Raw genomic sequence first — 14,346 nt, forward strand, 5'->3', positions numbered from 1 at the left:
CTCTCCTCTCCTCCCCTCTCTCTCCTCTCCTCTCCTCCTCTCCTCTCCTCTCCTCCCCTCTCTCTCTCCTCTCCTCTCCTCTCCTTTCCTTTCCTTTCCTCTCCTCTCCTCTCCTCTCCTCTCTTCCCCTCTCTTCTGTCCTCTCCATGATACTTGCCATTTCTATGCCAGTGGAGGTCAGTGTGTGTCCTGAGCCACTGAAGGGCTGGTGGTCTGCTCGGTGTCTGCTACTGCTGGACTGAAGAATGAAAGAATCTGAAGAGTCACTTTTATAAAAGAAGGATGGATGGATGGAAGGGGGATGGAATGATTGAATGAATGAATGAATGAATGAATGGAGGGATGGATGGATGGTTACACATGTAAATCTTGTCTTATTACTGTGTGTTTAATGTGTGGGGGGTTTGGGGAATACTTAATAAATTGCATGGTCTCACAGCAATAATCACCTGTTATTTGGTCTGTATCTGGACCGTCCGTTACGTATCTCACCCGGGTATTAATTGAGTGTGTTTTTTAATGTGTTAAATGAAACACGCAGCTTGTCTTCTGTGTCCTCGACTTGGCCAGCATAACTCTTCACCATGACGGTTTACAGGTCACAAGCTTTAACACATGCCATGCCTTCTGAGTGACGTCCTGAATGAAGTGTCCACTCCGTACGCCTCTCCTGACTGGACTGTTATTTATTTCTGTGTGCTGTTTAAGTGTGGGGTCTACTACCGGTCCTCCTGGAGGAGGGTCACCGTTTTCTCTTTGGCTTCTGCTAGTAACTGCCGCATGCAAGGGGAATGGCAAGGGGAGTCGGACAAATCACTGACCAGACGCTGCCTGATTCTAGCCTAGTTCTGACCAGTTTCTGACCCGGTTCTGATCTGGTTCTGATCCGGTTCTGATCTGGTTCTGACCTGGTTCTAGTCTAGTTCTGGCTTGGATCTGACCTGGTTCTGACCCGATCCTGACCTGGTTCTGGTCTAATTCTGGCTTGGATCTGCCAATGTCTGGGAGCTCAGGGTGAATTTGCCCTGACGCAATAGCTGTGTGTTAGGTCTGCATGGAGTGAGCTGATTAGTGATGGAGGCTGCCTTTGTGTTGTTTGTTTGGTGGTGTGAGCTGATGGAGGCTGCCTTTGTGTTTGTTTGGTGGTGTGAACTGATGGAGGCTGCCTTTGTGTTGTTTGTTTGGTGGTGTGAGCTGATGGAGGCTGCCTTTGTGTTGTTTGTGGGTTGTGTCGTTTTCTTCAGTTTGGGCTGCTTGGTTTGGTTTCATTGATCTTAAGACAGGGTGATGTTGAAAAAGTGTTAAATTCTCCAGAAAATGAATTGTGTCGAAATGAAATGGAAAATCTTACTAATGAATATCTGATTAAATATTTTGTACAACCTCAAATACCTGTGTCCGTTTGAAACATATATATACACACACACACACACAGACACAGACACACAGATACACACACACTTCAGCAGTGATGTGGCCAGAAGAGGGCACTCTTTGTGCACTTTTTACCTTTTGCTCTCCTCCTGCCCTCTTGTAAATCCCTCTCTAGAGTCCTGGACCCAGTGTCTACATCACACTGGCACATAACAGTCCAGAAAGGATTATACATCATACTGACACATACCCTAGAACAGTCCAGAAAAGGATTATACTTCACACCGACACATACCCTAGAACAGTCCAGAAAGGCTTATACTTTGATATTCTAAATCAAGTGTTGATGTACCACATAATGGCACCTTTTAATATGTTTAAAACACACCTCCGGTCTAAGAATAACTTGGGCTCTACTTTTGGATAAAGAGCGTAAACTTGGGTTTGGGACTATGGAGAGGGTCTCTGCTGACAGACTCAAGTTTGAAGAAAGGGACTCTGAAGTCAGTGCACTACCTTACTAGTATTCCAGTCACCATCTTCTTAAGATGAAGGTCCGTCCAAGTCGATTACCGAATTCCCTCACGTCAGTCGATTACCGAACTCTCACATGTCAGTCGATTACTGAACTCTCACGTCAGTTGATTACCGAACTCTCACATGTCAGTCAATTACCAAACTCTCACGTTTCAGTCAATTACCGAAATCTCACATTTCAGTCGCCATTTTGAAAGATGGTGGCGGCCTGCTAGGATGCTAACTGGCTGAAGCTAATCCTCCAAAACCCTCTTCACGGTCCTGACCCACGGTAGGGACCCTCTTCACGCTCCTGATTTACAGTAGGGACCATCATCACAGTCTCGTAGAAGTGTCATGATATTTTGAGCCTTGTCAGTTGCTCAAAGCGATTTGCTTTGACGACATGCTTACCCCCAGTTACCCCACTTACAGTACCGTTACTCAGGATTCCCACAGGTCATGGAATTTCTGGAATATCATGGAATTTTCATGGAAAGTTAGGGAATTTGATTATTTTTGGGTCAAAGTCATGGAATATCAGGGAATTTTGTTGTAGCAGTTTAGAATTTACTTGCCAAAATACATAAATACAAGTATATGTCCATGCAGAATTGGTGTATAGCTTATTAGCTTTACTGCTGGCTTGAGTAGTTAGCTGAACGCTGTTTATTTCATGCCCATTTATTCTGCTCTAAAAAAGTAAAAGATTTTTGAACGCTACGCACGCAGCTGCTCTGAAATATTTGGACAGTATATTGCATCACTCATTGTATAGTAGGTCATGGAAAAAAATTAAGTTTTTTATCAGGGAAAAGTCATGGAATTTTACATTTGACTCAGACTGGGAACCCTGATTACTGTATACAGACATGAAGAGCACAGTCTAGGATACAGTCAATCCGGCACTGTGGTCAGATTTGCAGTCAACAGCAGGGACTGGAGTGAATCCGTGCCTCATCCGGCTCAGATCTGGCTCACAGCTGGGCGACAGTCTGGCACTATCTGGAATCAGAGGTGATGACGACAAAGGTTGCTCGTGCAAAAGGAGGACGAAGAAGTAGAAGAGATGACAGCGGTGATTGATTGGTGTGTTATCTCTCTTATCTGCTGGTTGATTGTTGATTGTTTGTGTTATCTCTTATCTGCTGCTCCGGACCAGCTGGAAATCCCGGAGGCTTCAGGAGCCGTCGTTATCGCCGTGCCGCCGTGTCGTAAAGAGGCTGTTGCATGGGGGCGTTTACGCGGGGCTTTCCAGAATGTTCCAGAACAGTAGTTCAGCTAGTGTGCAAGTTCACCGGTCCTCTGCTTGCGTGGGTACATTATCAAGGACTTAAAATGCATGCCGCTGCTTTGATGGCACTTTCAATACTAACACATACTGAGTGACCTGCTGAAAAAAACACTTGAGTGTTTTTGCCTGTTAAAATGTCACATCCTTTTGAATATGGATAAGCCCTAATGCCCTGAATAGAGTTACGCTACTGTCCAGAGTGGACAAATATTAACTTATCTCTGTCAGTTCTGGCTACTTAATAACCACAAGGTTATGTGAAGATGGAAGCCAAACATTCTTGATAGGGGACCTGGCAAGACAAAGAATGTGCCCTGCACTGCCCGCAGGAAAGCTTCTGGTAAGACCTCTGCTCTTCCGGGACACACTGGAACGGTGTGCTGCTCAGATGCGTGTCGTGTGAAAGTGCAGCCAGCCTGGACCGACGGCAGCAGACTGAGATGAGGCCAGCGCCTGCCCACACACAGCCCTTATTTCAGCAGCGCAGCTCTGCTCCCCACCCCCCCCCCCCCCCCCCCCCCCCAAACAGGCACAGTACAGTAGGATCTGGCGGTAAACACTGCTGGCACAGGGCAAGGTCTTTTCCTGAAAACGAGAGCGACACTCCCTTTCTCCGAAGTTGGCACTCTCTGAGGGGCTTTCCGTTTCTCGGCCGAGAGCCAAGCGCAGATTAACTTGATTGCCAAGTGCAATGCAGTCCGTATAAAACAATAACGCACACAATGATTGACCTTAATGGGTTTGTTCTTCTCTCCCTTGGTTGACCTCTCCTACAGGACATGCTCATGACCGGACAATAGGCAGGTGTCAGGTTAATGAATGGCCTTAGTCAAAATGATCGGCCGTGCCAAGGAGGAACACCCAGCCAAATCACCATGATTACCTGGCTGGTAGCCAAGGAAACAGTTTCTGCCTGTAGGCTCAGCAGCTCACCTGTGTAAACCTGTTGCACGTTTACCTGCAGTAGAATTGCAGCCTTGCATCATGGGCGATATATCTCAAAAAGCCGTTGACAGAGTGACACCTTAAATGGTCCTTTAAGATTTACCTGTCATTTATATTAGCGCCTTGAATGCAAGTTGGTGCAGGCCAGTTCTTCCTCAGAGGAGATTATTTATGTCTCCCTTCTAAGCGTGACCTGCTCAGCGAGGAGATAAAAGTGCAGGATGATGAGCTCAATGTTCCAACTCAGCTCACTCCACTCGAGTAGATCTGACTATCTGAAATCTTTTCTCAGCAAAGCATGTCTAAGTCGTGTGACGAGTCTAGTTTAGCTTGGTGCCACACATGTTGATAAAAACACTTTGTTCAGGGAAAAGAAGAGATAAGAATAGCTCGTTCTGCCGCATGTCTCTCTTCACCACACAAAACTTCAGAAGAAGCCAGTGAGACGGACAAAAGTATCCTCAGAGGAGTCTGTCTCAGTCCTTTGTGTAAGCGTGGATTAAATGGGATATCGTCTGGATCCCTGTTCATCCTCGTTCAGGTCCATTAATCTTACTTATTATTTTTCTCTTCCCAATAAACCATGTTTGTTTAATAAGCTAGTTATTATGAGCATCTGCATTCAAACCATGTTTGTTTAATAAGCTAGTTATTACGAGCATCTGCATTCAAACCATGTTTGTTTAATAAGCCCGTTATTACAAGCATCTGCATTCCATGTTCTGCTGCTGATCTTTATAAGCTATATACCCCCATGTGAAAGTGTGTCGCTTTTTAGAAAAGGCTCACTTCATGCTAAAACGTATTCTCTTATTTGTTAGAGCGCAAATCTCAGGGATGTGCAGAGAAATCCTGTGTATTCTGTCCTGTGTTAAGCAGTCATGGGAGAGCTACTGCTGTTTAACTAAGACACCCTCATGCACACACCTGGCAACCCAGCTCCTTTCGATTTCGAGTGTCCAGACTTTAATCTCAGACAACATTGTGTTTGAATGAGACAGGCCACCAAGAATGGAGGTATCCATAAATCCATTTAAAAGTCCTTAGGATCTATAAACTGCAACGACATGAAGGATATATTATGATAAAGAAACCTCCTAATAAAGTAATGAGTAACACTACAACACTACATCCCTGATTGTATGATTATTATGATTTTATCATGATAAAGAAACCTCATAAAAAAGTAATGAGTAACACTACAACACTACATCCCTGACTTCACTCAGGTATTGCTAAAGCTGTTTAGCACAACGCGGTCTATCTCTGTGGCCTCTCGGCTACCTGTGGCCACTGTAGCCGTAGCTGAATGACCTTGGTTTGTCATGTCAAGGGTACTCCTGACTGCGCTCATTGGCAACCCTACCCTGTTTGCTATCTGGAGCTGACTGTCAGTTGGTGCAGTCACACAAGTGTCAGAATTTGTCTGGAATTGCTGAGCAGGCTTTTTGACAGTTTCTTCATATTCGCTTTTCTAATTCATCTTTGAATGTTATGAACACACCTGTTAACATTTTTTAATCATCACCCCAGCCTTTGATCATGCCCTGGATCAAACCCTTTGTCCACCAAACTGCTCTTGTGACACACGCACACACACACACACACACACACACTCTCACTCACTTCACAAGCCTTAACTCCAGCACGGGGAACCCAGCACATCTTCTCCAAATATGGACTGCTATACTGACACCCAACCCACAAATAAGTCCAAATTGATTTCTATAGCCCATTTACAGAACGGCTGAGCCGCACCAAAGTGCTTCACAATAAAGTGCTAAGTGCAATACAAAAAGAATGACCTAAGGCAGAAGGGAAAAAAATAAAAAGTGAAAAGGGCAACAAGACAATGACTGAAGGAGTTAAAATAATGTAAAACATGGGTTCCCAAACTCCATCAATGTGGGCCTCCCCTCTGAAAACAGTGACACCTCCACCCCCCCCCCAAATCATTTTCAAATAATGATATTCACTTCAATTAAGCCACTTAAATTGCTGCTATACTATGCTATGCAATGCAATGAGTTTTCATCATATTTTCGACGTTTGGCTTTGTTGCCCATATCAGGCTCGGGCCGTGCAGCGATAAAATGTGACAAATCTGTCCATTTTAAGTTAGCTATCGGAACGTCACATATTACCGTCACGTATGTCCAACCTCTTACTTGTATCTGTCACTTAATATTCATTTCTATACAAACCATGGCGGCGTTCCTAAAGAAACGCAAGCACCCACACCATAAGTTTATCTAAATTAGCTATATACCAAAAAATACATTTTACCGTGACTCGAAGAGCTGTAAACAGTGCTGTAAGGCTGTGTGTACAAATCCGCTTGGAGCTCGAGCTCCAAGCTGCAAGTTACCATTCACTGGTAACTTGCAGCTAGCTCGGCTGGCGGCACTGTTGCTAAATTACGTTATGAAGTGATCAGGATAGGGATCAATAATACTTTCCACTATCCCAAAGATTTAGTATACATCTCTCCTGTTATTTATTTAGATTTTATAATGTTGAAAATTACATAATCATTGAAAAAAAAAGTTCTAACATGAAATAAACGCTTTTCCTTCTTTTTTGAATAAACCTTCCGCGCCTCCCCTCAAATTATTTGGCGCCCCCCAGGGGAGGCGCGCCTCACAGTTTGGGAACCTCTGATGTAAAATAACCCATACAGAAGAACACACACACACACAAAACCACTTTGCAAGCAGGTGGGTGAGTGAGCATCAGTCGCATGCAGTTTGTAAGCCCATATGTCTCTGTCAGTTTATTGATTTTCTTTCTTGTCCATAAGCACATCTGCTGCTGACCACAGCCACTGCACACACACACACACATACTCACACACACACACATACTCTCTCACACACACACACACAGACACACACACAGCCACTGTCTGCAACACAGGTGTGGTTCTTAGAGAGGGGAGCGTACCTATGTTCCCCGGGTCCTATGTTCCCCGCTTTGTATGGGACCGGGGAACATAGGACCCTTTTTTAAAACCATAACCATAATCCTAACCCTAACCCCGAGCGGGGAACATAGGACCCGGAGAACATAGGGATGACCCCTTAGAAAAGCAGCTACGTGACTGCTAGCTGGGCTAATATGTTGTGTTGTTTTGTAATGCATTGTGCTGTGTTGGTGGTGCTGTGCTGTATCTTCCTGTGTTGTTTTCTAATGCATTGTGCTGTGCTGTATTTTCCTGTGTTGTGTAATTACATTAATACACAGGATTAGATGTTAAAATCCCTTGTGCCAAAATCCAAGGTAAAAACACATTCAGAAGCCCCTGCTCAAGTTTAACTTTAAAAAGCACACTACCCACAAATCCGCCAACAAATGGTCACAAACACAGCACAAATGGCCCATCCAACAGCAGTATATAGTATGCGGCATGTCATTGGGGTTATCAAGTGGGCACCCTCATTCACCGATGTTTCGTTAAGTTAGGCCCACGACACCTCATGAAGGCTTAACAGTGAAACCAGCGTCCTGGAGACACTCCCCTCCATGCTGCCACCATATTACCACTACCAATACCCAAAATACTCTTAACCAGCCCAGGCATGGTCAAGGTTGGCTAGGTTGGTCCGTCCCGTTTATGTGGACTGAACCATAGCCATAAAAATCCTGGCCAACCAACCATTAACCTAGGCACAGCCCATCACAAACACAAAACAAATTAGCCAGTTAGCTTAGCCAGTTAGCTTAGGCCCCATCACAAACACAAAACAAATTAGCCAGTTAGCTTACGCCCCATGCTGCCACCATATTACCACAACAAACATCCAAATACCCTTAACCAACCTAGGCATGGTCTAAGTTGGCTAGGTTGGTCCGTCCCGTTGATGCGGACTGAACCATAAACCATAAAAAACCTTAGCCAAGTACCATCAACCTAGGCACAGTCCATCACAAACACAAAACAAATGAGCCAGTTAGCTTACCTTAGCTTGCGCCCCAGGAACTTCTCCTTACCCACAACCATTTGCTTGCACGTTCTGCTGCTAAACACATGTTACTAACCACCTGCCTTAGACTTCGACCACAAATGCCCAATTCAGACAGCAAGCCAATAGCAGATCTGGCCACAAACCCACGTGCACCGATTTCAATAGGCCTTAATCGTACACTCCAACCTCACTTAGCTGCCTCCTCCGCTATTTCAGTGTATTTAGCTCTCTTCAGCTCATTGGCCACTTCCACTCTGTCTTCCCAAGGAACAGTGAGTTCAATGAAGTAAACTATCTTCTCTGAATCCGACCATAGAATTACTTCGGGTTGTAGCTTAGTACTCACTATATGTGGAGGTACCGCCATCTGCTGGCCAAGATCAACCTTCATTTCCTTGCCCGCCCCATTTTTCAACTGGCCGGTTTTACACCTGGCCTTCGCGGAACAAGGTTTATCCCCCTGACGTACAAAGTTAATGTGCCTTACCCCTTTACTAGCTGCTAATGAATTGACTTCTCTCCTTTTATCCTCTATTGCCGCTGCCACACATTTCAATACCTGGTTATGACGCCACGTATACCGCCCCTGGGTGAGACTTACCTTGCACCCTGATAGGATATGGTGGAGACTGCCCACACACGAGCAAAGTATGCATTTATCATCCTCACCAAACCATTGACTTAAATTCTTGGGAGATGGGAGCACATCATATGTAGCACCTAACATAAATCTGATCTTACCAGCTTCCATGCCCCATAGATCTTTCCATTTAATCCGTCTTTTTTCCACCCCTTCCCAGTTCACCCACTGCCCTTGTTTTGCCTGCGACACTGCCTTAGTACATCTTACAGCCTCCTCCTGTCATGCATCTCCTCCACTACCATGTTCCTCCACTCTCCTGCAGAAGCCTTACTCCCAGGGCTTGAAAACAAAATTATTTTTCAAACGTTCCGTTCCGAACGGTTCAGGTAGGCCTATGTTTAACGTTTTCGTTCTTGCATGCGTTCCGCCACCAACATATCGGTCCTGAACCGGTTCGGAACGCAAAATATCGTTCGTTCTTAATGTTCCGGCAGTGTTTGGCGGGCCTATCAAGTCTATTTTTGTGGACTTTACCTGAGAATAGACGTAGGCTACTCATTATTTCCCCTTGATTTAGCCTATACCGTAGCTATGCCCAAAAATAATAAATCACAGGCGGCATCCAAAAACATTCAGATGGGCTATCCATCCCATAGCCTACAGACTTACTGTAGGCCTAACCTATGCCTATAAATAATTTCTTATCAAAAATATTTCTGGATACGTGCTAAACTCCTTACCTGGTTATAGCCTAAGTCCATATGGAGATCTTCAAAGGCTTGCGCTATAATTCCAACCCTGTTTATAAACGAACCTGTCTGTTGCTGACAAGGGCCCACTTCCCCGATAATGACGGAGCCATGCTCTTAAGAGGGTTTTCTACGATTCATCTTACGATCGTTCGTTTGGTTTTTCCGACTGTTTCCCGAACATGCTCGTAGCGTGAACGCGCATGCACTGCTCTTAAGATGCTCTTAAGGGGAGCTGTCCACGTTAATAGTTCTGAAATATCCTCTGATTTGACGGTGATGTCAGGTGACTGCACGTCACAGCTATAGGCCTACCATTTAAACTTCGGATCTACACATTAATTCACATCAATACGAAAATAGAAACACTTTGACATCTGCATGTAAGCATCCCAAGTAGGTTATATACCACACAGAGACATAAATAATTGTAATTATTTTAAGATTAGATTGTTGCACCATGCAATAATTTTCCGCGGTGCCACTTAAGAACACGTTTGAAGATAAGAAAGAAGTCGAGTAAGAAAGAGAGGAAATGTGTAGGCTTAGATTTTGATGCAGTAGGCTACAGACTAAACCACATGTTGCTTTCTCTGCTTTTTACCTCATAGGCCTAATAAAATATTCACTTAGCAAAGATAATGTCAAACTATTCTGGCAACGTCTCGTTTCATAACTTGATTGCATTTTTGTCCGCTTTTCATCACATTATTATGACCATTAAATGTAGGCTATTTTGCACGCTAAAATCTGATTCATCACAGGTAAACACAATAAAGAATGGGAACGTAAATTGGATTATGTATTCTAAATTGTAATTCCTCTGTATGTCCTGTTGGTGACCTCAGTGAGAAGTACTGTTAAGACGCTCTTAGCCGGTAACGAGTACTCTGGAGCACTCGTAGATCTACGAGTGTTTTTACGATGCTCTTCAGCTACGATGGTTTCGGGAAACAGTCGGCAAATCTTAAGACGTTCGTAAGAGGGACTTTTCTTTTTTTTTATTCAAACTGCAGAAATCAAATTATTAGGCTGTTATATAGAGAACGAAAAAAAAACGTTATTAACCGGTTTTGTGGATTTCAGAATAACGTTTCTGTTCCGGAACAGTTGAAGACCATTTTGTTTTCGTTTCCGTTTCCGCTCCTCGTAAAATTCCGTTCGTTTTCGGTTTTCGTTTTCGTTCCTTGAACCGGTTCGGAGCCCTGCTTACTCCACAAGGGTTTACTCAGACTAGATATTGGCAACTCTACAATACCCTTCCCATACAAGGCTACACTGCTTGAGCCATTTTCTGACAAAGGAGTTGATCATTTTTTCCAACCTCTCTACCTTTGACAGAGGAACTTCATAAACTGTCAATGGCCACATTAGCAGAGGCAACAAACCAAACTGCAAACACCACAGCTTGAGCTTACCTGGCAGCCCTCACTTGTCAATTTTTGCAATACCTTGCCTAGTGACCTGTCTCAAGTCTTCAACCTGTGATTTATCACTAAGGCTTGCATCATACCACCTTCCCAGACTCTTCACTGGTTTCTCCAGAACTGTGGGAATCACCTCCTTATTTATAGCAAACTTCTTATCTATTACCTTCCCTTTAACAATTGAGAGACGCCTAGACTTACTTGGCTTCACCTTCATTCTGGCCCATTGCAGATTACTATTTAACTTATCCAGCAACCTGTTGGTGCGTGGAACGGTTGACGTCAAGGTTGTCATGTCGTCCATGAAAGCCCTAATCGGGGGGAGGCGTGGCCCTCCCTGCAACTTCCCCCCACCCACTACCCATTTTGAGGCCCTTATGATGACCTCCATTGCCATTGTAAAAGCAAGTGGGGAGATGGTACATCCGGCCATGATTCCTATCTCAAGTTGTTGCCACCCTGTGGTGTAATCAGCTGTAGTAAAACATAATTGAATATCCAGAAAGTATGCTTTTACTAGGCTTTTAATGCTACCTGGGATTCTGAAATAATCAAAGGCCTCCCACAACAGACTATGCGGCACAGACCCAAAAGCATTAGCCAAATCCAAGAACACAACGTGCAGGTCTCCTCACGCTTTGCTAATTGAATTTGGTGCCAAATCATGCTGGTATGCTCTCAGCACCCGGAGAAGCCAGGAATTCCAGCTTTTTGCACCGTGGTATCAATTAGTTTATTCCTTTCAAGGTAATTTGTCAGTCTCCGTGCCACCACACTGAAGAAAACCTTCCCTTCAACATTCAGTAGACTAATTGGCCTAAATTGATTAATCTCCACTGTGTCCTTTTCTTTGGGAATAAATATTCCCCCAGCCCTCTGCCAAGCCTTGGGAATACTCTGCTTTTTCCAAACTATCTTCATTAATTGCCATAGAAATCTTAAAACATCTGGTGCACTCTTATACAACCGGTAGGGCACTCCATTAGGTCCCGGGGCTGAAGAGGCCCTTGCACGTTTTATTACTTCTTGCACCTCTTTCCACCTTGGTGGACTATCGTCGCATTGGCTACTTAATTCACCAATAGGTGGGATATCCACAGGAAGTACCATCTCTCTGAACCTCTCCCAATCTTTGTACACTCTCTCTAAATACTCCTCAAGCTTCTGCTTAGGTTCCAAACGACTACCACTCTTCTGTATTACGAATAAAGACTTAACAAACTTAAATGGGTCTTTATAGAATGCTAGTCGAGCTCGTGATTTCTTCTTCCTATTTTTCCTAATATTTTCAGCTCTTCTTAGCACTGCCAACCGCGCCCTCACATCTGCCTGTAGACAGTCAATACCTTCCTTCTCATCATCTGTAGCTTTTCTCCACTGCTTCTTAAGCTGCCTCCTCTCCTCGATAAGTTTATCTTAGTGCTGTCAAACGATTAAATTTTTTAATCGCGTTTAATCGCTGAATTCCTATAATTAATCACGATTAATCACATATTTTATCATATGGTTAAAATTCTATTATTTTGCATTTCTGAACTTTCCAGGAGTCCATATTAACAATAAAGCAATTATTATGTATCTTGATTGGGATTCAAATGAAAGCAAAGCAAGTTACTTTATTAACTGAACTTTAAGACGTAGGTCTATTTGATTAGACCTGAGGCAACACAATATATTCTTCAGAAATCTAGCTGATATAAACTGAAATAAATGCTACAGAAGTGCGTGCACAAAATGTAGGCCTACACACATTACAAAGGGCATAACAAACAGAAAATATTATATTCATACTATATTAATTTTCTTTGAGTTCAGTTGAAATTAAGGAAGTTTTCAACATGAGTGCATTGCCATTATATAGGCCTACAGTCTATGGAGCACTGTCACTTGCCACACACATCAGCGCCAAAGTTCTTAACAGGCAAACACTGGATGAACAATGGATTTTATGGAGCAGCGTCGACCAAATATAACTGATTCGTGATTTTCATGGCGGCAAAGTGCGATGCTGGTGTGCGGAGTTGTATTGAAAAGAATGAAATCTAATGTAAATGAATGTCGAAAGCAGAGTGCATCGCAAATAGTAGCAGCCAAAGAGGAATGTTGATAACAGAACAAGTGACGGTGAAAGAATCTTTGGCGGCACACATTTAATGCGTCAGCCTAGGCTACTACTCTTTGGCCGGCTCGTAAGACCAAACAAGTGTGTGCAGCATGCCTTTACGTAGCCTACTAACGGCGCATCATCATAAAGATACATTTAATCTGCATCACGCCCCATTTTAGAGGAAAACAAGTTAACAATATATTATTGATTCCAATGGGAAAGACAGCTAGTAATCACACGTTGACGTTACATCTATTTTTTAATTCACAGGACATTCAATCATTTTACTAACACGGCAGTTATGAAGAATTATGTTTATGTAACTTACTCATGTCGAAACTATGTACATTACCAACCTAATTCGTTTGCAATACCTCATGTTGAGAACAAATTTAGCATGTACACTTACCATAATATCCCATGCAAAACGGTTAGCTTGCTAGCTAGCTAACTGTGGAACTTCAGTATAACATAGCCAATTATCTCACCTAGTTGTAGGAAATAGGCTACGTTCATATTACAAGTAATAGAATGAATGTGTGACTTATGTTTAGTTGATGTTATGACATGTAAAGTTAAGCTTGCTGAACTTAGTTTTAGTCAGCCACAGTTTGACTGTGCCTATCAATACATTCGTGACACGTGTAAACTAGAAAGAGCAAACCATAGGAACATGGTCACATTAATCCCATAAACACACAGATAACTCTTACACCAACCTTATTTTGTGCCTTTTATTCACGTTTGTTTCAAGATTTAGTAAGTATAAGCCCTTTTCGCTCCCCACTTCGATGCAGCATAGGTTTCCATTATATCAGTCATCTTTTCCCTAAAAGAGGGCAGCACATACAACGTTCCATTCTATTCGTCAGTGCGTATTGTTTAGTTTCCGGTCTAGCTAAATCCAGTGTGGTGTTGTAGTTGTTCTAACGTTACTACAGTAGTTGTTGCAACAGCATGTGAAAAAACTACAAAGTTTGTTTAACCAAAAAGAACGTTAATCTCGCGTTAAAATAGGTTTACGTTAACGCCGTTAATAACGCGTTTAACTGACAGCACTAGTTTACAGTATCTATCTCCTGCTGGCGCCTAGATTTGACTACCTCATGTTGCCGTTTTGTCCTTATCTCAATAGTCCCAAATCTTTCCTTACCATAGCTATAAATAATGTCTCCCATTTTCTCTAATTTGCTTTCAGCCGTCCCCTTGAGCTGACCCAGAATACTGACCAAATCACTATTAACATCTTCCCACATTCTACATTCTGCTGCACCTGGCCATCTAACCCCAGGCCTATGACCATTAATCTTCTCCCTCCTTGGCTGACTGGCCTCTCTTTCTGCCTCAGAGCTAGAACTTTCCTCAACAACAGGGGTACTGAGGTCC

At 43.3% G+C, this 14,346-nt stretch overlaps 1 long non-coding RNA gene across 1 annotated transcript; it reads right to left on the bottom strand.

Annotated features, from left to right (window-relative positions):
- Positions 1 to 7,643: 7,643 nt before the first annotated feature.
- On the bottom strand, positions 7,644 to 14,303 carry LOC121680154. The gene is made up of 3 exons (XR_006021582.1): positions 14,205 to 14,303; positions 8,769 to 8,774; positions 7,644 to 7,671 (listed from the first exon to the last, which is right to left on the bottom strand). It is a non-coding gene; the product is annotated as an uncharacterized LOC121680154 (long non-coding RNA).
- Positions 14,304 to 14,346: the final 43 nt, after the last annotated feature.

The sequence above is a fragment of the Alosa sapidissima genome, chromosome 13 (assembly GCF_018492685.1).
Source record: "Alosa sapidissima isolate fAloSap1 chromosome 13, fAloSap1.pri, whole genome shotgun sequence".
NCBI classification, from domain to species: Eukaryota; Metazoa; Chordata; class Actinopteri; order Clupeiformes; family Clupeidae; genus Alosa; species Alosa sapidissima.